This window comes from Miniopterus schreibersii (genome assembly GCF_964146895.1).
Source record: "Miniopterus schreibersii genome assembly, chromosome: 8".
Classification (NCBI taxonomy): domain Eukaryota; kingdom Metazoa; phylum Chordata; class Mammalia; order Chiroptera; family Miniopteridae; genus Miniopterus; species Miniopterus schreibersii.
The window spans coordinates 29,244,028-29,270,021 of NC_138109.1; the positions used below are offsets into that span (position 1 = coordinate 29,244,028).

Sequence of the window (25,994 nt, forward strand, 5' to 3'; positions counted from 1 at the left end):
ATTTAGAAGCCACTGCTTTAGAGTGTTCCAGAGCATGGCAGCCACACAAGCAGGAGGTGTCCACGATGCGGTGCAGACCACGCCCGGGGCTCCTGGGACTCACAGTGAGATTTTAGAGCATGTCAGAGTTGAAAGGGACCCTGCTGCTCACTGAGGGAGCAGTTACAGATAAGGAGGCCGAGGCCGGGAGCACAAGCCCTCTGTCAGAACCCTCCCCGCTATGGTTACCACGCTGTCATTTCCCGGCTAGGCCAGACATCTGAGAATACTTTTTGAGAGGCTACAGGAAGGACCCTCCTCTCTGAGTCAGTGTCTTTTGCTGCTGTTGGAACAACTCCATGTCCTAAATAATTCGAAACTGCATGGATGTGTTTTGGCCTGAATCAGGATTCACACCCTGGCCCCCTGGCTCAAGAGACAATGTCCTAATTACACTGCAGGGCTGCCTCTGCCACCGCCTGGGAGCCCTTGGGCTTCCCTCAGCTCCAGCTCCTGTCTCCGCAATGCCTGTGGGCAGATCAAACTTCTTTAGGCCTCAGTTTCCTCCTTGGTGAGGCAGGGATAATGTTTACAGGAGAAAACATGGGCACTGCTGTGTGTAATTGAAACAATCAAATAGAGCTTATCTTTTCTCTGTATCTTCTCTGACTTTGAACACGTTTAATTTGGATTCTAGTTTCACAGAGGCTGAGGACCTTGGAGGATTTTTAGCCTAAATTCCCAACTTTATAGAACAGTGAACTGGGCCCCAAAAGCTGAGTTGCTGTGAGAGAGGGATTAGGATCTAGGTGTCCTCACTCCTGGACCCCTGTTCTTTCCTCCATCTCACAGCGTAGGGCTCTTGTGGAGCCTCTTACTCTTATTATGTTAAATTTGCGGCCTGCTAGCTGGTTGTCTCTTGTCGCCCCTCTTTCTACTTTCCTTCTGTCAACATTCAGTGAGGACCTGTTTGATTTGGGGCCCTGAATAAGATTACTGCTAGAGAATCTTATCCAAATAGGCACTAGATAAATGTTTGATGGAAGTTTATTTATTTACATTTATTTACATACTTAGCAATAAGCACTTGCTTTGTGCAAAACTCTTTTCAGGGAATCTATGAGGGGTCCCAGAGAACCAGAGAAGGACATGATCCATAGTGCCCTCAGGGAGGTAGCAGAGTCTGGGGGGAGAAAGTACACACGCATGCAAGCGTGCACCCACACACGCACCACGAGGACAATGAGTGTCCAGCAGAAGTGTAGGGGACCTTAGTTCTGCTGTGTGCAGCAGAGCGGCAGGAGATTAGTTTGGTGTGGGGTTGGGATGGCTGAGCAATCAGACTTTGGCTTCCTGCCACCTCTGTGACAGCCATTCTAATCTTAGCCCTGGCTACCTCTTTTACTCCTCATGTGCCAGGTTCCTCAGGCTTCTGACTCGAACCCTCTTTTCTCCTCGCTCTGTGTGGGCCTTACCGGGTACCACCCATTCTCTTGTTCAGATGATCATCTATTTCTTCACGGCTAAATTTGCATCTCTAGAGGGAAGTGTCTCTGAATGTTAGACCCTCACATTCAACTGCTTCCTGAATGTCTCTGATCAGTGAGCTCAAATGCCACTTGTCCCAAACAGTTCATTTCCCTGTCAGCAGGGTTTTCCCCCTTCAGCTCAGGTGCTGTCAGGAACTCGGAAGTCATTCTTGATTCCTGCTGTCCCTTGCTCCTCTGAAACCCCAGTAAATCAACACGTTCTTCGAATCATGGAATCTTAGAGCTCTACCCATCCTGATCACAAATTTTCTTCTCTCCAGCCCATCTTTTCTGCTGCTGTCAGACTTTGTGTGGGATCAAGACTCACCCAGATTATTATAACAACGTTTACTTAGCTGGTCTTCCAACCTTTGGTCATGCTCACCAGCCGGTCCTCCACACCGGATCCAGAGATCTCTTCTTAAACAAAAACAACCAAACAGAACAAACAAACAAACAAAAGGACTTCATTACTTACAGCCCTTCAGAGTCTCCCCTCTGCCTGCTAGGTCAGCTTCATGCTCTTGAAGGTGACCTTTGCTAAGAGTTGAGTTGTGTCCCCCAAAAAGCCGTGTTGAGATCCCAACCTCTGGCACCTCAGAATGAGACCTCATTTGAGAATGGAGTTGTCCAAATGTAATTAGTTAAGATGAGGTCGTACTGGAGGAGAATAGGCCTTTAACCCAATATGACTAGTGTCCTTACAAAAAAGGGAGATTTGGCCACATAGACAGAGGAGGGTGGCTGTGTGGAGACAGAGGCAGAGGCTGGTGTTAGGCTTCCACGAGTGCCTGAAGCTGCTATCAGAGGCTGGAAAAGGCAAGGAAGGGTCTTTTCCTAGAGCCTTTGGAGTGAGCATGGCCCTGCCAACACATTGATTTTTGGACTTGCAGCCTCCAGAATTACGAGACAACAAATTCCTTCTGTCTTAGGCCACCCAGTTTGTGGTACATTTTTTTTAGAGAGAGAGGAAGGGAGAGGGAGAAAGAGAAACACCCATGTGAGAGCAAAACATTTATTGATTGGCTGCCTGCTACACACGTGGAGCTGGAATTGGCCCGGCAACCTTTTGGTGCAGGGATGACACCCAAACAACTGAGCTACAGGGGCCAGTTTGTGGTGCTTTTAAATGGCAGCTCTAGCAAACTAATACTACCTGTCATGATCCAAATACCAACTACCTTTCTGGCCTCATCTGTAGCCACGGGCCTCAATTCCGGATTGTTCACAGCTCTCTGAACACACCAGACAGGCACGTGCACACCTTCACTGCTGCTGGTCCCTCTGCATGAAGGCTCTTCCCTCCCCCACCTCTTCTCCATGCTCCCCCCCCCCCCCAATCCCATAGCACCATCCAGTGATTCCCTGGCTCCCTCGCTCGGCCATGGACTCCTTGAGAGCCGGGACTCAGTTTCTCTCTTTTCTTTCTCTCTTGTGCCTTAGCACTGACTCTGACCCAGCATGATGCTGCAGGAATTTCTTTGAGTTTGGTCCCATGTTCTTCCTTGGTTTATGATATTGGTGAGAAGTGGGCTTCAAAACACTCCTTCCTTGCTTCTCACTCCAGAGGTGCTCCCCTGATTTCACCCACCGCTAAGAGCTAGCCAAGCACAGGGCATGAATTCTAGGACACCCCTTCCAAACCGCCAAATACTTCTCCCCGACCCTGTTGCCCAGGAGGCTCTGGAGCAGGCCTGAGGGAGGGGGCCCCAGAGAAAGAGATTTTCCACGTTCCTTTGAGGCCAACACCTAATCACTGTCGCTCTTCAAATGAAAAATGGGGAAAGCAATAGCTAACTGTTGTTTAGTGACCCCAGCCCCCACCCCTTTAAAATAAACACTCTTTTCAATTAGGAAGATTTGTCACCGGGGACAGTAATTCCGCGTCCTACCAAAACAAACACAGTTGTAATTAGTTTTATCCAGGAAGAAAATTAACTCTGTTTATCTTAGCATAATTAATCATTGACCCTTTCTGTCCAGGCAGCTTGGGAGAGGGTGTGGGGGGGGGGGGGTTGTGATCTACAGCAAAGGGGCATTCCGGGACCCATCTATCTCTCCTCTTGGTTACACAGCTGTCCGCGTGAGTTATCTGAAATAATATTCCTGGCCAAGAGTTATGGAGCCGCCTCAGAGCTAGACTTGGAGAAACACTAAATAAGGCTATGATTTTATGGTTTCATTCGGCTGAAAATTTTAGATTTTATGTGTCAGATGGGCATTAAGGCACTCTGTGGACCGGGGGGTTAGCTTGGCTTCTGTTGTGCCTTTCACCGTGACCTCCGCCAGTCCTGGGGACAGGAAAGGAGCAGCAGGCAGTGGACGTGGCTGCAGGGAGAAGGGCACAGTGTTGGGTTAGATGGACTTGTGTTCTAGTCCTGACTCTGACATCCTCTAGCTGCATGACCTTGGGCAGGATGCCTTACCTTTCCCAATCACAGTCCTTTCGAAAGAATGTGTGGATCAGGGTTGATAATCCATACCCTCAAGGATTTTGTAAGGATTAGAAGTGAGATATGTCAAGTCCCTAGCATAGTGCCTGGTACCAAATAGTTGTTCCAGAAACACTGGTAGGTCTTGCTATTCTTGCATGAACTGAGTGAGGATCCATGGGTGGAAGAACACATTGACGGTCTTCTCTCTTTATTTTCACAGTTCCTATAACTCACAGAGACCTGGCTGTGTGTCAGGCTCTGCATTAGGCCCTGGAAATACAAAGAAGGTTAAATCATGACCCCTGTCTTCATGGAGCTCACAGCTCACTGGGGAGAGAGAGAGACATCCCCAGACATTCTTATTCTGTTACCTCATAGGCTAAGCCAGAGACATGGGAGCGAGATCCCTGCAGGAACGGAAGAGAATCTGATTTCACCTGCTCTGGACCATACGGTTGACATACAATACCTCCCCTAGTCCTCAGAATAACTCCAAAAATAAGCACGACGGAGGGGGACCCAGGGACAGGGTAATTGAGGCTCACAGATGTGCAGTCATTAGACCCAAACTGTAGCTCGGAAGGGGTGCAGCTGGGATGTGAAGCAGGTTTGTCTGCCTCAGAAGCCTGTTCTCTGTTAGTTTCACCTCGAGGGTCTGCCTGAGGTTTAATGGCTGGACTCTTGCCCCAAGACCCCAAGTCAGGGACATTAAAGCAGCTTGCTCCCCAGGGCTGGCATCAGGAGTCCCCACAGTTAAAACTGCAGCTTCTTAGGCCTTCCCTCTGGTTCTTCCAAATTAAAATCTCTTGCAGGGGGATTATTTTAAACAACTATCTGGGATGATTCTTATGGGCTCACCATCTGTCATAGTCATAAAATCTACCCTTTGCTCATGATGTGGAGATGGTTACTCCCAGAGAAGTGCTTGGGGTGGGGAAGTTTGTCTTCTAGGTCAGGGCACAAGAGAGCTATGAAGACAAGTAGCCCCCCATCCTGAGATGAGAGAGACAACAGGGAGAGGATGAGATGGGCCAGGACCCCTTGAGAGTGGCCTAGTGAGTTCATACTGGAGCAGAGAGACGGATGGCACCTGCTTTGAGCACTAGGCCTCTCCCCTTACCCAGGCCTAGAACGGTGGGCCTCCTGAGCCATAGAGAGCTGCACAGTTCATTTCTGGAAGTAGAGGGAGCTTTAGCCTGGGAGGCAGCACCTTTTGTCGTCGCAGATGGGAGCGAGGCAGCTGTTACTGATGTGCATGCTGCCGGCAGGACTCGGGGCAGGGACAAGTTCAGTTCTGGTGCTGAACGACTCCTGGGAAGAAAGTAGGTTCTGAGGGCCCGAAAGCTGGTTTTTCTAGGCTATGGTGATGGCTGACTCTGCAAGGGTGGGCACCCAGGTGGCAGGGCACCCCACATGCTGACAAGTAGCACAGGCTGACCAGGCAGGCAGAATTGTATGCTGTGACCCAGCCTGCCAGGGGCAAGCTGTGCAAACTTGGAAGACTTCCTTCCCTTCCCGGTGCCTCGGTTTCCTCATCTGTATGTTGAGGATAATAATATCTATCTTGCTGGACTTTCATGAGGATTAAATGACTACGTTATACACATAATCTCATTTAATCTTTACAACCTTTGAGATAGGAAAATAACTGTTCTCAAATTTACAGTTGAGTGAGATTGGGGAGTGGCGTGAAGCAACTGGCCCAAGATTACATAGGTTTTTTAGTGGCAGAGCCAAGATTTAAACCCAGTTCTGCTTGATTCTAGAACTTTTGCTTTTACCATATTTGTAATGCCTCTTTTCTAGAAGTGAGTGAATAAAAGAAAGAATGAATGAAAAAATGAATGAATGGGTCCCCTTACATATAGTCATCCAGCCTCTGAAATTTTTCTGGCAACCTTAGTTGCCTCCTCATGAAGCTGGGTTTAGCCCCTGCTGTGACTTTCTACCATAGTGCACGGACCTGCTGGCTTGGATGACATGCACCTCTCTCACCACAGGGGGCCTCTAACTGCTGCTGGGGCCAGAGGCTGTGTTGCCCAGTGGTTTCAGGCACAGACTCCGAAGTCAGGCAAACCTGGGTTACACAGGAAACCCTGGGACTGTCTGATGATGAGGTTCCCCAGGGTTCCAGGTTTTAGGGGAGCACATAGGTAGGCCACGAAGGAGCTTGGAACATCCAAAGAACTGCCTTACACCCTCCCCAAGAGGCTGCAGCCAAGAGATAAGGGGGCAACATCGCTGGAGCCCAAGATGGAGTCTGGGCTTTGTGGGAAAGGGAGGAGCATCTCACAGAAATGTTTTTATAATTTAAAACCTTCCAGTTAGAACTTTATATGCAGGATTTAATCAGCAGGAAATCCAGACAGGGCTCATTTTTCTTGTTGCTTCTCTAAGTAGCTGCTCCCTGGTGGCTGGTTTCAGCCCAGCACACATTTATCGAGAACATACTGGGTGCCAGGCCCTCTGTTGGGGATACAGGGATGAAACAGGGACAATCCCCGTGCTTAAGGAGATTTTCAGTTCTGCAGCTAGGTGGTCAGGCTGTGCGCACGTGTGTGTGTGTGTGTGTGTGTGTGTGTGTGTGTGTGTGTGTACTGGGAGAGAGGGAGAAAGCGGGAAGGACTGATGCATCCACATAGAAGGTAGGTGCTCATGTTCAGCCCTGGGAGGAACCAGCCATTCCACCTACTGGTCAGGACCACCTCTGGTTGTGCCAGACTAAGAGTGGAAAGACAGCTTCTCATTTGGGAACTGGTTTATATTTGCCCAGAAAAGAGTCTAAGAGTTGGAATCGTTCAATAAGAGGTTTTTGAGACCAAGAGAGCTGAGCTCTGTGGGTGTTGGTTAACAGATAGACATCAACCTGTGAGCTGGGGAGAGGGATGGGAGGAGGGAAAGACAGGGGAGAGGGAGGAAGGGGCTGGTGGATTTGGTCTGGCTTTATGTCCAAGCCCCCAGCTATGAACATCTAGTCTTAAGGAGCTCAGTCTTTCACCTCATTCACGTGAGAACAATCTGAGAACTGGAGCAGCCCCAGGTGAACAGGGAGAGGCAGGCTGACCGGCCGCCCCCAGGTGTGTGCCGTCTGGGCCAGCAGGGACATCTGAGAGTTCCCTTGCCCTCCACCCTGGTCAGAACACACTGACCAGTCATCTTCAAGTGTGGGAACCACACACTGGGGAGGTTTTACCAGGATGGGGAGGGATTTGTTGGTTAAAGTCTGGAAGAGGGAAGACTCTGGGGGCTGTATCTCTGACTCCAAGTCTCTGAAGGGCCCAAGGCATTGGTGGGGAGCCAAGCTTGAGCTTCAAATGGAGACAGCCATCCTATCAGTGGGTGCTTCATGAGGCAGTGAGGTCCAGACCTGGGAGTGTCCGACCAAGTCTGGAGGCCAAGGACTGCTCCTCAGTGGGGCTGGGCGGTCAGGGGTGGGTGGGGAGGGCAGAGCTGTGACGCTGCAGATCCCCTGACTAACTATCCGGTGGAAGGGTTGGTGACAAACAGGGCCAGCTGAGGCATTATTCATCTCATAACTGGAGAATATCAAATTTACGGTTTCAAGTTTGTAAGACAGTCCTTCAGGGAGGCTGCAAAGTGAATTCCTCCCACAGTGGAGCCGTGGGTTCTCTGTGGCTCAGGCCTTCCCTGCATGACTTGGCTTTTCAGGGAAAGGAAAAAAGACTGGGATGGCCTCTTAGTCCGTTGGGGCTGCTGGAACAAAATAAAGCAGAGCGGGCAGCATATGGAAACAGAAGTTTATTTCTCACAGTTCTGGAGGCTGCAAGCCCAAGACCAAGGCGCCAGCACAGCCAGTGTGTGGTGGGGACCAGCTTCCTGGCTCATGGAGGGTGGTCTTCTCGCCATGGCCTCGCATGGCCAGAAGGGGAGGGGAGCTCTCTGGGATCTCTTTTATAAGAGCAGGGGGGTCTGCCCTGATGACTTCATCACTGCCCAAAGGCCCTACTTTCTGATACTATCACATTGGAGGTAAGGATCTTGGCATATGAATTTGGGGGCATACAAACATTCAGTCTAGAGCAGAGAGGAAGAAAAGGCAGAGGAAGGGACATCAGAAGACGCCACCTGCTATTTATTGGGCACTTACTATATTCCAAGCACACGCACATACTTGGTCACATTTAATCCTTGCACAACCTGTAATTTTTTTACAGATGAAGGTCTGAGGTGCACTATCAACCAGTAAGGATTGAGGGACACCACCTGGCTGCGGAGCCTGCTCTGTCCGGGGTAGCCCACTGCCTTCCTTATGGTGAGTAGCACAGTGCCTCACACCTGAAAGGTCGTCAGAGGTCATTTCTTGAAGCCCTCACCCTGCCCCTGGATGGCCTGCTTCCTGCAATGTTTGGCCTCCTCTTGATTTGCCCAACCCGTGGTCAATACAAAGAAGAGTGGGGCCCTTGGCGCCCTCTTGCGGTTGGATCGGTTGAGGCTGTCGCTTAAGGCCTTTCAGGAACACTAAGAAAATCACTGCAATGGAAACAGTCTGGCCACTCAGAAGGTAGGAGCATATTCCAGCAATGGAGTTTTCTGGCACATAGTAGGTGCTCCATACAAATATGATGAGTCACTGAATGAAACAGAGACATGGAGCCAGAGGTGGACCATCTGGGGAGAAGAAACCAAAGCAAAGAGTTGCTAAGGCAGGGCAGTCGGCTGGGGAAGAGCCTGAGGCTCCCATCACAGATCTCCCAGCCCCCCCGGGAGTCCTGCACAAGCCACCTCCACCCCAGGGCCTGAGCCTCGCCTGCATAATCAGGAGGCTGATTTATTTCCACGGCATTCATTCTGGGCTGCACTTATTAATCACCTGAGAAGCTTTAAAATGTCTTGATAACTGGGCCCTTTCCCTAGAGATTCTGACTTAATAGGTCTGGGGTGGGGCCTGTGCCTTGCTGTCTTTTAAATCTCCCCAGGTGATTACAGATTCTGCCAAGGCTGAGGACTGACGGCGTGGGTTATTTTCGGGACCCCTCCAGTTCCCATTGCCTGTGACTCCCAGGTTGTTTTTGAGGAATTTCACTAAATTTTATTTGTATCCCATGGTAGGAGATGATGTTATAACATCATTAGGACAATGGGCTGATATTTGTCACCAATAAACCGAAAGACAAGGCAATCCTGACAACAGGCCACGGGAATAGGATTTATTTCCCACACCTCTAATGTAGCTAAATATGCATTATAAAGAAAGCCGCCTGGTCAAGGTGCAAATTAGCAATGGCAGTTTACCTTGCAATTGCGGTTTGGTTGAGGTTACCATTGTGTGGTTTCAAGTCCTTAAAAGTGCCTTCATCGTGTAGCAAACCCAGGAAATCCACTGGGAGGGAAAATGCAACCCACTCAAAAGATAATTCGAGGCCTCTGGACTTCATCACATCCACAAGAACTATTACTTCATTCCCTCCCCTGTCTGTTCTCCCTCTATTCTGTGCTGAGCTGTGCAAGAAACGTAACACCAGTGGGGAAAAAGGAAAAAAAACCACCATCTGCGGCTTGGGCAGTCGCCTTTAGATATGCCACTTACAGCAAGTTGTTCTTGTTAGAAATGTTCAAAGGGCCAGCATGATTTTGAGACATTTCTCGAATGTCTCCCTGCCAGGGAAAACCAGGCACTGAAAGGGAGAAGTATGTGAAGAATATTTTAGAATTCTGAACCCTGCCTGTGTCTGGCAGCTTGGCCTGGCCCCCTGCCTTGCAGTCTCTCCCCCCATCCTAAGGGGGCTCGGGCCTAGCCACTGAGCCAGTGTTCACAGAGAGGCTGCTAACGGGGCCCAGATGAGGCTGCTGCCAGATGACACAGCTCTGGCTTAGATTAACAAGAAACCATGTGGAACAATATCAGTAATAAGAACCACTATTGATTGGGTGCTACCATGTTCCAGATGCAATGCTTGAATGGCCCCCTTCACCAGTCTGAGGCATAAAAAATGGTTACAAGGCTTTTACTTCTCATTTAATTGGTCAGGGTCTACCTGCTTATAATAGCTACCTTCTTTGACGTTTCCAAGAACATGTTATAGGTACTTATTGGTAAAGGGTTTGGTGATGCTTCCAAGAGCCCTCAGTCTATTAAAGAGATCTTCATCTTGTTGATTCTCAGAAGGGAAGAGACTGGCTTTAATCCCTTTTCTTCTTAGAAACTCCTCAACTCTGTGCATATTTAGCCCCTTCTTCTAAATAGCCAGGTCTCGGGAGGGTTTGCAAAGAACAATCTTTGTAAGCCTCAAAGAACCCTATTTCTACACCTATTCCACATCTCAGTGTGGACTTTGTGGTCTTTTGTTTGTACTAACTAAGAGGGGCAACTGAAGTGTTCAGAGAGAAATCAAAGATCCATTTCAAGGTGATAAGCCTTACAATGTTTGTCAGACAGAAGTCACTGGCCGCTTCTCTTGATGAAGAAATCTTAAGTGCTGTCTCACTTGGCAGTCTATCGTGCATGTGTACTTAATTGAATCCTCGCAGCAGTTATGCAAGGTGGGTGAGGTTAATCTTACAAGTTAGAATTCTTGTTATCAGGATGATAGTCAAAGCTAATGTTTTCTCAGCACTTTCTTGGTTTCAGGAATTGGACTAGGTCATGTGTGAATCATAAATACTCTTGCTGATTCTTACCATCAGACCACAAGGTAGGTGTTATCAGTCTATTTAACAAACTAGGAAATCAAGTCTGGGGGGAGTAATTAGCCCAAGGTTCAGTAGTTTGCACATTCCGCAGGCGACAGAGCTAAAATTCAGCAGTGCCTTCGCGGACTCCCAAACTCATGATTTGCATAGTGACCTGACTGCAAATGTTCGCTTGTCCTGCAGATGGCGCCCTTCCCCAGCAAGGGCAGGGAGCGCGTTTCAGAGATGCTGTGCGGGGTATTCCCGCCGAGAGGAGGAGGGGACTGACGGCACAATGTCCCCTCCAGCCCAAGGACTGACTCGTCACGAATCAGCAGATAGTCCCACTGCTGACCACAGTCAGGCACAAAGAATTTGTTAAAAAATATTCGTTGACAAAGTGCTGACCGTCTACTCCGAGATTGGAAAATATATCGTCCCTGTATGCCATGGAAGTTAAGCCTATCACTGCATTTCATATATACAAGCTCAATAAAATGTGTTTATGGAATAAAAAAATGGTGAAGACAGTGCCCTGACTTGGGACTGACTAAATGATAAAGAAAACATACTAGGAACTGTCAGGGAGGGGAGGTTACTGTGGACTGCAGTGGTCAGGGAAGGTGGAGGCAGATTTGGGCCCAGATGTAAGAAACTTGCTTACTGCTCTTGCTGACTATAGTAATGACACCCATCAGGCTGTGATGATTAGCTGTCTTCTGGAATAAATTTCTGTGACCCTGCTTTGCAGCAACTGCCTTAAAAAAGGCTTCAGTAATGCCCTGGCTGGTGTTGCTCAGTGGTTAGAGCGTCAGCCCTGGCAGGAAAGGGTTATGGGTTTGATACCCGGTCAAGGGCAGGTACCTGGACTGCAGGTTCGATCCCCTTCGGGTTGGGGCGCGTCTCCGAGACATCCAGTCCATGTGTTTCTCTCTCTCCTCTCCCGCTCCTCTCCCTCCTCCCCTGCCCTCCCCTCCCCTGCCCTCCCCTCCCCTGCCCTCCCCTCCCCTGCCCTCCCCTCCCCTGCCCTCCCCTCCCCTCCCCTCCCCTCCCCTCCCTCTCTGAAAATCAGTGGAAGAAACATCCTGCGGTGAGGATTAACCAACAAAACCAACAAAAAAGGCTGCAGTATTAGTTTCACCTCTAGATGGCACTCATGTACTTTTATGGCTTTTATGGCTTAGCTTTCAAAGGCTCTCAGCCAGTGGTTCTATCCAATGCCCACCCAACTTCATTGTGATTATGTAGGTCAGGGTGTCCACTTATTTATTATCAATTCATTCATGTACACCTCCTCCTCTCAGCCTAAAAAGGATTTGAGGTCAAGCAGTCTGGCATCCTATATTATACATATTTGAAGCAGATGTCTATAAACATGAAATATCTTCAATTTTTTTAGATCTGTGATTGCTTTCAACAGAGTTTTGCAGGGTTTTTTGTGTTTTTTTGCAATTATGTCTTACAAATATTTTGTTAGATTTATATCTAAATATTCATTTTTTGAAATATTTTAAATGGTGTTGTATTTTTTATTTCAAATTCTATTTGTTCTTTGCTGATCTATAAGAAAACAATTGGACAATTGGTGTTTGTTTATTAACATTGTATCTTATGATGTTGCAATGATCATTTTTTAGTTCTAGGGGTTGATTATTTGGAATTTAAACATAGATGTTGATGCCATCTGCAAACAAAGACACTTTTTTTTCTCTTCCCAATATATATATATACCTTTCTTTTCTCCCCCCACCCATCAGTCTTATTGAATTAGCTATGACTCCAGTATCATGTTGAATAGAATGGTGAGAGGAACATTTCTGTCTTGTTCCTGATATTAGAGAAAAGCATCCAGTTTTTTACAAGTAAGTATGATGTTACCTGTAAGTTTTTGTGGATATTCTTTTACAAATTGAAGAATTTCCCCACCGTATTAGCTTTCCAGGGCTTCCATAACAAAATACCAAAACCCATGTGGTTTAGAACAACAGAAATTTATTCTCTCACACTTATAGAGAGAAATCCAAAATAAAGGCCATAGCAGGACCACACTTTCTCTGAAGGCATAGGAGTTTATTTTATTAATCTTTCTATTTCTGTGTATATTTATGTTTTCATAATAAAATAATTATACATTTAAAAAGAAAAAGAACAAATGGGATGAATAAAAAATAGCAAGATGGTAGATTTAAATCCAATCATATCACTAATCGTATTAAATGTACAAGATCTATGCATCTCAGTTAAAAGGCAGAGATTGTCACATGCAAAAAGCAATTATACACTGCCTACAAAAAACTCACTTTAAATAAAAGGGGTCAATTAGGTCAAAGTAGTAGGTTGGAGAAAGAAATGATGCTATCACTAATCAAAGGAAAGCTAGAGTGACTATATTAATATAAAAAAAGTAGATTTTAGAACAAATATTATTTGGGATAAAGAGAGTATTTCATAGCTGTAAAAGGAACATTCCACTAGGAGACATAAGAATTTTAAATCATTACATACTTAATAACATAGATTTAAAACACATGAAGCAAACACTGATAGAACTAAAAGGAGAAATAGACAAATTCAGATATTTATTTGGAGGTTTCATAACTCCCTCCCTCAATAATTGATTGACAAGTAGTCAGATAATCAGTAGAAGACTTCAACAACACTATGAATCAATCTGACCTGATTCACTTATATAGAAAACTTCACCCATCTACAGTAGTAGCCATGTGGATGAGTTCCAGTTGTGTCTACAGATCAAAATCTTTTCACTAGCAGCCACTCCTCAGAACTCCAGCCTGCCTATGCCCTCTGGCAATGGCAGGCCACTTCCACAGAACAGTTCTGGTCCATCTACCCTTCTGTATCACTCAGAAACTTATACAGAGCATCTCCAGCCTTTCTGCATTCTCATCAGAACTGGGTCACATTACAGACTGGAATTGGCCAACCTCCTCTGTCAGTTAGTGTGTCAATGGCAGAATGCATGTATCCATAGTAGCCACACCCTCTTCAAAGAAATGTAAATATTCTCCTTGGTGCAGAACACTCCCTTACTTTTTAGTTTCTTTATTTTACATTCCTCCTTAGCCTAGGGCTGCTCTTTTGTACTTGATACTTCTGAACCCCACAGAGTTGATTGAGCAATTGGCCACAGTCTGCTGTCCTAGACAATAATTTATCTTAAAATTTCCATATTTGAGTATCTGGCATGGTTTTAGTCTCCTGACTTGGCCCTGACTGATATACTCACAAGGGCATGGCAGTGTATTCAGCTTAAATGCTACAATTTACGGCATCCCTTACAGAAAAGGGTGACAAATGATATGTTGGGTGGGCCTAGAGGGAAGCTTTTCAAATAGCCCTGACCTGGCTGTCATGTACCATTTAACTTTTCCCTTATCCCTCATTCTTTGTGCTTGGAAAGAGAACTAATGGCTTGAGTTCTAGAAGTTATCATGATCATGAATGAGGTGACATTGAGGATGAAAGCCAACTAATTCAGGATGACAAAGCAGAAAGAATAAAATGTCTTCATTCCTGATGATTTAATGGAATCATCACACTACAGCTGAACTGTCTGTATCTCAACTTGAAAGAAAAGCCCTATATTAGAGAAATACTTGGCCAGGCATAAGGGCTTTTACATCAGCTTCTGGCATGAGGAGACCCAGCCAAGTAGTCTAGCCCCTCTGCGTGTCCTGGCCACTATGAAAGCTAAGGGATAAGTATCACTGGCTCACCTAAAACCCATCTACTGTACACTAGTTGGGAATCATAAAGATTATATAAAACCATGAATAGAACTATTTAGAGGTTATACTCTTATTGCCCATTGGAGAAAATTGAGTTTCTCTAATGTATCAACCTGATTTGAAATGCTATATTTTTGAGCTATATCACATTATACTTTTCATTGGGTTTACTGTTTCACAAGGATAATATAACTTCCTGACTTGTTACAAAATAGTACTGTACCCATTTTTGTATCCAGAAAGTCAAATTAACTTTGAGGGTACATGGTTAACAGATGACTTCTTAACAGAACCTGTAGAATCCATAAGTCAGTGGGTTGTCATCTATAAAGTACTGAAACACACACACACACACACACACACACACACACACAAATACACCTATAACAAACTAAACTTCTAGGCTCAGTAAAAATATTCTTCAGAAAATAAGATAACATAAAACATTTTTTGAAAAGTAAAAGCCAAGAGAATTTGTAGTCAGTAGCTCTGCACTAAGAACGCCACTAAAGGGATTTCTTTAGGCAGAAGGAAAATGATCCAAAACGGAAATATAAAATGGCAGAAAAGAACAAAGAACGCAAGACAGGATGAATACATGGGTAAGTGATACTTACTACTCAACAATTGAAATGCATTATATAGTAGAACACATATGCATAACTAATATGGATAAAATAAAAATGCAGAAGGTGGGAAGAGGTAAGTGAAATGTAGAAATTCTAAAGGTCAATATTGGCAAATGGTAAAAGTAACATTTTGTACTGTAATAAATCAAGGATGAATAATGTAATCTCTAGGATAACTACTAAAAAGTAGTTGTAATAGAATGTAAAACTAAAAACTTAAAGAAAGAAGAGTAAAATGAAGATATTTATTTAATCCACAAGAAGTCAAGAAAGAAGAGAAAAGGAACATTGTCCAACAAATTAACAAAAGAACCTCAAATAAAATAATAAAAAGTTGATTCATTAAAAAGAAAAGGAGGTAAAGAAATATAAGACAGATAGACCAAATAGAAAATAAATAGTATACAAACATTCACCACTCTTATTCAACACAGTACTGGAAGTCCTAGCCATAGCAATCAGACAAGAAAAAATAAAAGGCATCTAAATTGGAAAGGAAGAAGTTAAACTCTCATTATTTGCGGATGACATGATACTGTATATAGAGAACCCTAAAGATTTCACCAAAAAAACTACTAGAACTGATAAATAAATTCAGTAAAGTAGCAGGGTACAAAATAAATATCTAGAAATCAGTTGCATTTTTATACATCAATAATGAACTATCAGAAATAGAAATAGAAACTAAGAAAACAATCCCATTTACAATTGCTTCAAAAAGAATAAAATACCTAGGAATAAATTTAACCAAAGATGTAAAACAGCTGTACTCAGAAAATTATAAGACACTGGAGAAAGAAATTGATGAAGATACAAATAAGTGGAATCATATATGGTGTTTGTGGAGAGGAAGAATTATCATCATTAAAATGTCTGTACTACCCAAAGCAACCTACAGATTCAATGCAATTCCTATTATGATACCAATGGCGCATTTCACAGAATTGAAACAAATATTCCAAAAATTTATATGGAACCACAAAAGACCCCAAAGAGCAATAATGATCTTGGAAAAAAAAGAACAAAGTTGGAGGAATCACACTACCTGACATCAAAGCATACTACAAAGCCACTGCAATCAAAACAGCTTCGTACTGGCATAAAAACAGACATATAGATCAATGGAACAGAATGAAGAGGCCAGAAAAAAACTATGCCTTTATGGTCAATTAATACTTGACAAAGGAGGCAAAAACATACAATGGGCTAAAGATAGTCTATTCAAAAAATCCTGTCATTATTTTTTCAAATAGGTTTTCAATTTCTTGCTCTTTCTCTTCTCCTTCCCATACCCCATGATATGAATATTGGCATGCTTGAAGTTGTCTCAGAGGCTCCTTACACTCCCCTCATTTTTTAAATTCTTTTTTCTTTTTGCTATTCTGATTGGGTGTTTTTGCTTCCACATATTCCAAATCGCTGATTTGATTCTTGGCGTGAGTTTTTTCGGGACTCTCTATTCTGTCTCCATTTTGTTTAGCTCTTTTTCTGGAGTTTTGTTCTGTTCTTTCATTTGGGACATGTTTCTTTGTCTCCTCATTTTGGCTGCCTCCCTGTGTTTGTTTCTATGAATTAGGTAGAGCTGCTATGTCTCCCAGGCTTGGTAGAGTAGCCTAATGTAGTAGGTGTTCTGTAGGGTCCAGTGGCACAGCCTCCCTGATCACCCAAGTTGTACTGGGTACTCAAGGTGTACCCCCATGAGGACTGTATATACCCTCCTCTTGCAGTTGAGCTTGATTGCTGTTGGCACATCAATGGGAGGGATTTTCTCCCAGGCTAATCAGCTGCAAGGACTGGTTGCCACCACCAAACACCAACTTCCAACCACTGTGGAAGATCAGCTGTGCAGGGGCCCACCCCACAGAGCAGGACTTACTTCAGCGGGGCTCTGATGCCCAATGACTCTGCCTCTTGAGTATGTTGCTTTTGGAGGTGGTTGGGTGGTAATGTTTCAGGTGGTCTGAAGCTGTCCACCGGATGCCCCAGCTCTGAGGCCTCCCAAGATCAGCTGCCACCTGTGTTCTGCCTGGCACTCAGCAGGAGCTACAAAGTGATCTGCAGATGGCTGTAGATGGTGAGACCAATCTGTGAACCAAGGCCTGCTGCTGCTAATTCCAGGCATGGGGGCAACTTAGTGAGAGGTAAAGGGCACACTGAGATCAGATGCTGCTTGTTTGAGAGATTTTAGGGAAATTGGAAGCATTAGTCAAGGGAGACCATTCGTGTGGAAAAGCTACTGGAAATAGCTTGGGTGGGCCTGAAATTTGGGTAAGGTGAGGCCTCATGGAATCACCATGAGGCGGCACAAACTCTGTGAACCAGGTTGATGGAGTCTCAGATGTGGCACCAGCCTGCTGGCTCTGTGTGGGAGGGCTCATCAAAGGAACAATGGCCTCTGCCAGCACTTCCCTCTGGGAGAAAGCTGGGAGCTTTCTCCCTGATGCCAGACAATTCAGTGTCTCCCCGTATGTCTCTGGTGCCTTTCAAGCTGCTGTTTCAGTGCTGGAGCTCAGAGTGAGCGAGTCCCAGTATGTTTGTGCACAGACCCTTTGAGAGGAACTTCCTGGGACTCCAGCAGTCTCCATGTCACTCAGGCACAGTCCCCGCTGGTTTTTATAGCCAGAAGTTAAGGGGGCTTCTCTTCCTGGCACTGGAATCCTGGGCTGGGGAACCAGATTTGGGGCTGGGACCCCTCGTCCCTCAGGGGGTACCTCTGCAGCTGAGATATCCTTCCCAATTTTTATCACCCCAGCCCATTCTGCATCTCTGCTCCTCTTACCAGTCTCAATGTGGCTTCTTCTTTAATTCCCTAGTTGTAAAACTTCCATTCAGCCAGATTTCAAGTGGTTCTGAATGATGGTTGTTCTGTCGTTTAGCTGTAATTTTGATGTGGTTGTGGGAGTGAGACACACTTGCATTATAAGAATACAAAATGGGTTAAAAGTAAAAGAATGTGTAAAGATAGCCTGTGCAAAAAGTAGCCATGAGAAAGGCAATGTAGCTATTCTAATATCGGACAAAATAGATCATAAGGCAAAAAGCATTAATAGAGGCAAAGAGAAAAAATTCTTAATGATGCATAATGATAAACGTGTCTAGCATAAAGATATCAATTCATGACACATGCAGATACATACGCTAACCTTGCACCCTCCACTCCCATTTCCCCATCCTTCTGTGTATCAAGGACATGTAACAAAGTTTAACCATATGTTTTTCTGTCTGAGTGCCTGCAATGGATTAAATTTTTGTGTCTTCCTAAAATGCGTATGTTGAAATCCAACCCCTCAATGTGATGGTATTAGTTGGTAGAGCCTTTGGGAAGTATGTCATGAGAGCAGAGTCCTCACTAATAATGCCCTCATAATGTCCTTATGAAAGAGACACCAGAGAGCTCACTCGCCTTCTTTCCTCCAGTGAGGATACGATGAGAAGATGGCAGTTTGCAACCTGGAAATGAACCCTCACCAGAACCTGACCATACTGGCACCTGGTCTCAGACTTCCAGTCCCCACAGCTGTGAGAAATACATTTCTGGTGTTTGTAAGCCACCCTGTACATAGTACTTCCTTATATCAGCCTGAATTGATTAGGAGTGCCTACCTTTCTTCTCCTTATAACCCTCATTCTTCTTGCACGAGGCTCTTGTCAAGCTTTCACAAGTTCTACTGGGTCCATGGGTTGGTGCCTGCATTCCTACCCTTGTTTTGAGCCCTCTGGAGCCTGGCTTTCTTTCTGCTTCTATCTTTGCTCCAACAAGGCTTTCAGCCATATCTGCCACTATCACCTAAGAAATGGCATGGACACAAACCTCATAGACATTTTGAACAGGATGTTGTTCTTGTATGCACTCTTCCCCTGCTAGAAATAATATCCCATAACATTATATTTTGGAGATTAAGATCTGCCTAGCTGAAGCTTGCAGGTGTCACCTTATCTGTGTCAAAATTGCAGCCTCACCCAGGGGATTGGCCCTCCTTATCAGTTTCCAGTTTTCCTGCCTGTCACCTAGCCAAAGCTGAATAAAGAAATTTGTGTAAGTTATAAATATCATTTCCAGAAAAAATTAATTAAGTATAAAATATTTTTCTCTTTTGCTGATGGTAAGATTTTATCATCTTATCTCAGAAAGAGTACTGCTTTTATTGGAAACTCTGGCTTGTTAAATCATCTTGAGGCAGACAAATACAGACATGCCTTGGCTTCAGCCAGAGCCAAAGCTTCTAAGCAAGGTGAAAAAGTAATACACAAAAGTCAAGATGAAAGTATTTTCTCTGGGTGGGACAGAGAGTCAAAAAGAAAAAGGGAAGAATGGAAAGGGATCATTATATTAGTGTCATGTGTGTCATAAGCACATAGTATTTCTATGAACCTGGAGTTACTGGTAAGGCAATGACCATCGCAAATGCTTGGCATGTTCGATTGTGGACATTATTAAAACCACCGAAGTCTGCTTTTGGGATTATGTAGAAGCTGAACAAGGACAGGATGCTTACATGTAGTGGCTAGAGATACAGGTGACATGGATATTTTCATTCTTAGAAGTTTCAGAGATCTCTGGATTCCCCCAAATTCAGAATTAGTTAGGGTTCGAGGACACTTCATTGAGGACATTGGGGAAGAGGAGATACCCAAGTGAGATCTGGATTATGAGTACGTTCAGTCAATTTTATGTCCCACTCTGTCATATCCAGCTCTTCTTTCTGAAGCTGCCGGAAGGGTTTTATATCTGCATTATGCTCCCAGATACTGACCTGTGACCTCTCAGGAGTCCCCAAACTGGTAGAAGTCCTCAACTTTGGATTAAAGGGGGAGACTCCCACTTGTAGCCTCCTTTTATTCCTCTCTCATCAACCAAAGCCTGATGACTACTGTCCCCCAACCTTCTGGTTTATAGCTGGGATTTTAATTTTCAAGGCCAAGCTCTTTCCCCATACCTGCTGTCTCTTGGGGCAGTGCCTCTGTCAAAGGCCTTATTGCTGAGGGAAATGGATCAGGAACTGAGAGGGTGAATGTTAGAGACTTCTTGGTGCTTTAGGGAGTTGGCAGTCTGTCCATCCTACTGTTTAGCCCTGGTATGACATACAGTCTTTCAAGTTCCACAGTATTCAGATGTGACTTGTGAATCCTTACTGTGTCTCCTCACATACCATTGCTCCTCTCCAGGCATTAGTTTCCCTAAATTTAAGATGAACAGAGAGATTTTTTGACTGGCTCTGTGGTGCTAAGAATGAGATCAGGTCATTACAAGGAAAGATTAACAATTCCATCTACCTCTCCTTGTACCTCTATTCTATTTTCTAAATTCCCTGCTTGACTTCTTTAGTCCTAATTTTTGCCCTGGCTATGCCTGGAACCCTATTTTCTTTGGAATAGGGTCTCTGCCTGCCTCTAATTTGACCTGAAAGAGACAGTACTTCTGACCCTTAACTGTTGCCCCTGTCAGTTCTCCTAGAGGGTGGCCTCTAGCAGCTTATACTGCATATCATTAGTGACCAGCCTTCCAATACTTGTAATCTAGGACCTGGTAGCCTTTAAGAGGTTGCTCCTGGATTCTGCCTTCTTGCCACCAGTAACAGGTGACTGAGATCTGTTACCATGCCTTCTGGGGAACAAACAGGTCTAAGTGGCCGTTTGAGCTCCCTGTTTAGATGTCCTTCCTTTGTTCTGATGACTAGACCGCAGGCATTCTGGTTGAATCTGGGAAGGGAAGACACTTCTCTGGGATGGAGGGGCTCTGGAACATTATATGGCACAAAGGCAAGAATTGTCATCTGTTTAGTGACTGTGTCCATTGCTATCTTCTTTCAAAGCTCTCTCACCTCACCCGCTTCAAGGACCAGCACCATTGTATGGTAGGTTGGTGAGCTATTTTATTTTTTATCATATCAGTAATAAGTAAATGAGAGTTTACAAAATGTAAGGAACTTCCTTAAAATAATGCAACACTATATATGCTTGAGAGTAGCAAAGTTGTTTAATTTGAATGAAAAGTCCTATGGAGACATAAGTTCCTTTTCCTTTTGGCCACTCCCTGCCCCTTCCTGCCCCCCATTTCCTGTCGGGATCTGGGAAACCAGGCAGTAGCCCAGACCAGAAAAAACAGAATTCCAGTCAGGGCCGGGAAAGAGATCTGAATGGAAGGAACCGAACGGCATATCTAAAGAAAGGAGTGGCAGTGCAAGGAAAAGTGGATGCTATGGTCAGTAGAGTATACTCCAGGAATAACCTGAATTCTCTCATAGGCTCTCTGTTTACATCTTCTTTTCAGTCCAAGCTTCTATCCTGCATAAAGTTTCTTCCATGTCTCTTTTTGTGTGTGTGTAAGTCAATTCCATTTATTATTATTTTTAAATTTTATTTTTCAATTACAGTTTGCATTTGACATTATTTTGTATTAGTTTCAGGTGTATAGCATGGCTGTTAGACAGTTACCTATTTTACAAAGTGCTCCCCCTCCCCACCGATATTTCAGGTAGTGGGCATCTGCCATGCCTCTTACAACTCCCCATCTGCAGTCCCATCTTCTATGATATTTCAGCTAGAAAAGCCTTACTTAGATAACACACAAAATTCCACAAATACTGCACCTACAAGGGGCCTGTGGAAAGTGTAACTCCTGCTCTTCCAGTTTATGAATTTCCTGCTGTAGCAATGGTACCTACTAAGGATGGAAATGTGTTGGGGGCAAAGGGAGAGAATGGTGTTTGCCACTCTCCTCTCCCTTTTCTCCACGAATATTCATGAACAAGAACTCAGCTGGGGTAATGCAGTGGGTAAAGGAGTAACAAGACTGAAAAGCCTCTTTCTCCCACATGCCCTAGATTCAACTGCTTTGACAGATATTTAGTGTCTTATAAGATATAATTGCAAAAGGAAGAACTTGCCATTTTCAGAAATCTTTTACTAGAGAATGGACTGCTCCTCCATGTTTGTGCAGAATTATCGTGCTTGACTACTACCGAGGCTGTGATAAGCAAGTTTTTCTGGCTGACTGGTGAGCAGGACCATGATCCTCCAGTTTCTCTTGTCCCAGATAAATGCAGGTGGGATGTCAAAGTCATGTTCCTGTTCATCACACTCACATTGCATTGACTCAGCCCTGACCTTTCTTCAGGACATGGTAGTTTGGTTTCACAAACATGAGACTTAGCTGCATTTAACACATATGGGAATATTTTGAGAACGGAATTAATATTTCTCTTTTATACAGTCTTGTCCCAGGCCATGCAGCACACAGAAAGAGCAGGCAGGATTATAACATTGGCCAATGTGTCTGTCACTTCACATTTATGTCACAAAGTGTGTGTGGGGTTATCCCATAGACCGTGAGGGCATCAGAATTTGGAGTCCCCCTTAATAGGGGACCCAGGAAGTCAGTAAGAGTCTAGGATCTGCTTCAGACAAGGCAGGTTGAGCGGCAGTTATTCGGCAGACTGACAGGGTTCAGGATCCAGTAATCAGCTAAAATAGCCCCCAAAGAGCAGATTGAGCAGAGAGGTTTTGCTATTGTTGGGTTTTGTTTCACTCTGTAGGAGCCTCCACTGCTAAAGCTATTGTCAGCAATACTCTCAGGAAGGCTTAGAATATGCTTCCTTGTGATGCTGCATGAAGTGCTCTCTGCAACAAAGTTGTGTTGGGTCAAGGCAAGGGGCGGTGCCTGAGAGCCATTCTCAAGAATTTAGATGGGCCATGGCAGAAGCAGTGCCTACACATGGGATACCAGGCAGGCACACAGGCAAAAGCAGACCAAATTCCAGCGGACAGCTCCCATTAACCAGTCCTAGGCAAGCACTGAAGCCTGCTGAGTGCTGACCTGGGACAAATGGACTGGGTGAGCCCCAGAAATGTAAAGCAGGGAAGCAAAGAGTATCTGATGTGTTCGACATGCCCATTCCGATCTCAAAGGCTTCTCGAATCTGATAATACAGATATTACAAGTGTGGGCTAGAGGACTGAGAAAGGCTGTTAGCTAGTATTTCAATTCAAGTAGCTTGTATCTTTCTCAAGTCCATTTACAGAGCTTAGGGCTTCCTGATCACAGGGAGGGACTGACATTGAGTTGCAGCTAAGGGGATTCATCCCTTTCTGCTCCCAAGTAAGATACCTTCACCAAGAAATCAGAACAGGCCGCAGCAACACATCAGTTCAACTCAGTCTCCTAACCTGCTCAGGCCTCCAACAGTATTGCCACCTCCCTAGCTCTGGTCTTCCTTTTGAAAACTATCAATCCCACCATGCTTCTTGTCTTTGTCATTATAGACCACTTCAAAGTTAAAATTCCTGCCATCTCCTCTTCCCTTGGCAACTTTTATACCTTTACTCTCTCATCACTTTTTTCTTTCCCTTCCATCTGTTGACTCATTCTATGTAAACTCACTTTATCTTTATCTTCACCTTATTTATAAAATTCTTTCTCCCTCCCTCTGTTGGTTAATTTTATGTGTCAACTTGGGTATTTCATGGATCCTAGTTTTTGATCAAACACCAGTCTAGATGTTGCTCTAAAGGTATTTTTAAGATTTTATTAATACTTAAATCAGTAGTCTTTGAATAAAGAGGTTTACCCTCAATAATGTGGGTAACCTCATTCAATCAGTTAAAAGCATTAAGAGAAAAGAGTGAGGTCCCCCGAAGAAGAAGGGATTCTACCTTTGAACCCGAGACAGCAACATTAATATTCCCATGGGTTTCCATACTCCTGGCCAGATCTACACATCGCAGACTTGACAACCACCACAATTGCATGAGGTAAAATAAATCTCTCTTTGTATATACACATTTTATTTGTTTTGTTTCTCAGGAGAATCTTAACTAATATATTACCTAAAAGAAAACTTGACTCAGCCCCATGGAAACCACCTGCCACGGAGTGGGTGTCGCTAACTGCTCTTTCTCTCCCACAATAGACCACAGAGCCAGGAAGCAGAGTCAGCATTTTATAAGCCTCCCATTTACTTCCTCAGAAGTCATATTCTTTCCTTAGCAGTTAAAAGCCCTTTTTTCTTTGTTATTGATGCTATCCAACCAAGATACTACTTTTATGTTTCTTATTTTTGTCATCTTCCAACTTTCACATCACTTCCACTCATTCATTCAAGATAACAATGTCTGGCTCTAGCCTATGCATTTGGGGCAGTGATATCTATCTTGAAGGGTAGTTGTAGGAACTAGAGTCAATATGTATAAAATACCCAACACTGTGTGACCAATGGTAGGCATTTGATATATAGGAGTTATTAGCAATTATTATGTTTCTATTCAGTACAGGTCCTTGTATAACCAGATGAGGCTCCAATGACCATAAGAACAAGCCACCCAACACCCCTGGTTTCAAAGTTTTTTGACCTTCACTCCAAAAATTTTCACCCGGACCCATTTTTGGCCACTCACACCACAGCAATCTCTTGTATCTTGTTAGTTTAAGAAGGAAGCATGTTCCTTAAAACTCCCCAGCCACTTATCAAACTCATTTTACATATTTCAGCCAGAAAAAAAAGATGTACTTAAGAAAACCATTCCTGTGATTTCCATGAAAAAAAAAATTTCCCCAAACACTACTGGTCTCTTGCTCCACCACTGTACTCCCATCAAAAGAAGAAAAAATGTTATGGTTGGTTGGTGACAGCATTAATCCAAATTTTTCTCAATTTGCTTGGAGATAATTTGTCAAAACTCAGTGACTATAGGGATTAAATTTCTTTTCTAAACTCCGACCAGTGTAAAATCCTAGATAGTATACTTATTGTCCAAACACCAGTTTCTTTTTAGGTGGTCCCAGGATGATAAGAATGGAGAGGATGGGTGAGAAGGGGGTGCTAACAAGCCTCTTTGGTTCCTAAACTAAGCCAGCAACTTAATTGGTGAATAAGAGTTGTCATTTATTAGCCTTTTTAGGCCTCACTTGTCATCACCAAAAACTGCTTTACATGTCTGAAATCTTAAAGTACAAAATAGTGATCTCTGACCACAACTTTATACCTTCAGGCTTTCTCACACATCTTCCTACTCTACCTGGTCTTTTATATTAAGGCTTAACCCCACATCCCCTCTGTGCTTTGTAATGATAACAACCAATGCTGAATTGATCTCATTCCCAGCAGGGCTCTGGATGTGTCGAGCAGGGACTATTGGTGGCTGATGTCTGGAGTCTGATGGGCTTTGTGTAGTAGAAATCTCTAATAAGTCACTGTTGAGAGACTGAGATGTCCTGGATGGGCACAAGCAAGGTACTGGTCCAAGCTCCAAAAGGGGAAAATGTGTGTTTGAGTGTGACCCTGTCATGCACCAAGAAGCTCTAAAGTGTGAATCATGAGAGCCCCTGCTGGCCAAGCATCATGTGCACCCTCAGTGGCTGATGAAAAGTCACATCCTCGCTCTGGGCTCTAGCTTACAAAATGCCTCACCTCCGCTAACCTCTTGACATGGGGTCGGATTCAAGTCTCTTCTCTGAGTAACTCCTTCTTTTTACCCCCAATGTGAGGATTATTTTAATTTCTTAAGGATTTCAGAAAACAATGATAATTGATGATACTTCCAATTACAGAAGAAAGAGAATTATCACAGACAAGAAAGCAAAATACAAAATCACATTCTGTAAGGTGATATCTGACAGGAGGTTTTCTTCACTTAGGAGTTTGGCTGCTACTTAGGTGTACTTAAGCTGCTGTTTCTCTTGCTGGCGGTGACTTGCCTTGGCTTGACTTGGGCCTGATCATTTGACTCTCCCACTGAGCGAGCTCGCTGCCAGTGCAGCTCTGCCTTGCTTCGTTCTCAGCATAGAGCGGCAAGTTACCAAGGTGGTGTTTTGGGGAACATCAAGGGAGCAAGGAATTGTTCAAATTTTGAATGGATTAAGTCATATACTGGTGAGTAGCCTAAGTCTCCTCTTCCAGCCTAGCAGTGGCCATTCTCAGGTTCCATTCTGTAATTCTTTTTTTTTTTTTTATCTAATTTTTCTAACTATGTTGGCTCTTGCTTTGCTCTAAGAAAATAAATTTGGGGAAAGCTCACAGAGATAAACTATTTGATTCCCATGAGGAG

General features: G+C 44.3%; 1 protein-coding gene across 1 annotated transcript in view; it reads left to right on the plus strand.

Annotated features, from left to right (window-relative positions):
- Positions 1-25,994, plus strand: part of LOC308560188 (putative selection and upkeep of intraepithelial T-cells protein 1 homolog) — a 134,406-nt gene that overhangs the window by 80,343 nt on the left and 28,069 nt on the right. Inside the window, exon 4 of the mRNA XM_081143932.1 lies at positions 8,119-8,216. The gene's annotated coding sequence lies outside the window, so the exon portion shown is untranslated. The remainder of the gene's footprint in view (positions 1-8,118; positions 8,217-25,994) is intronic.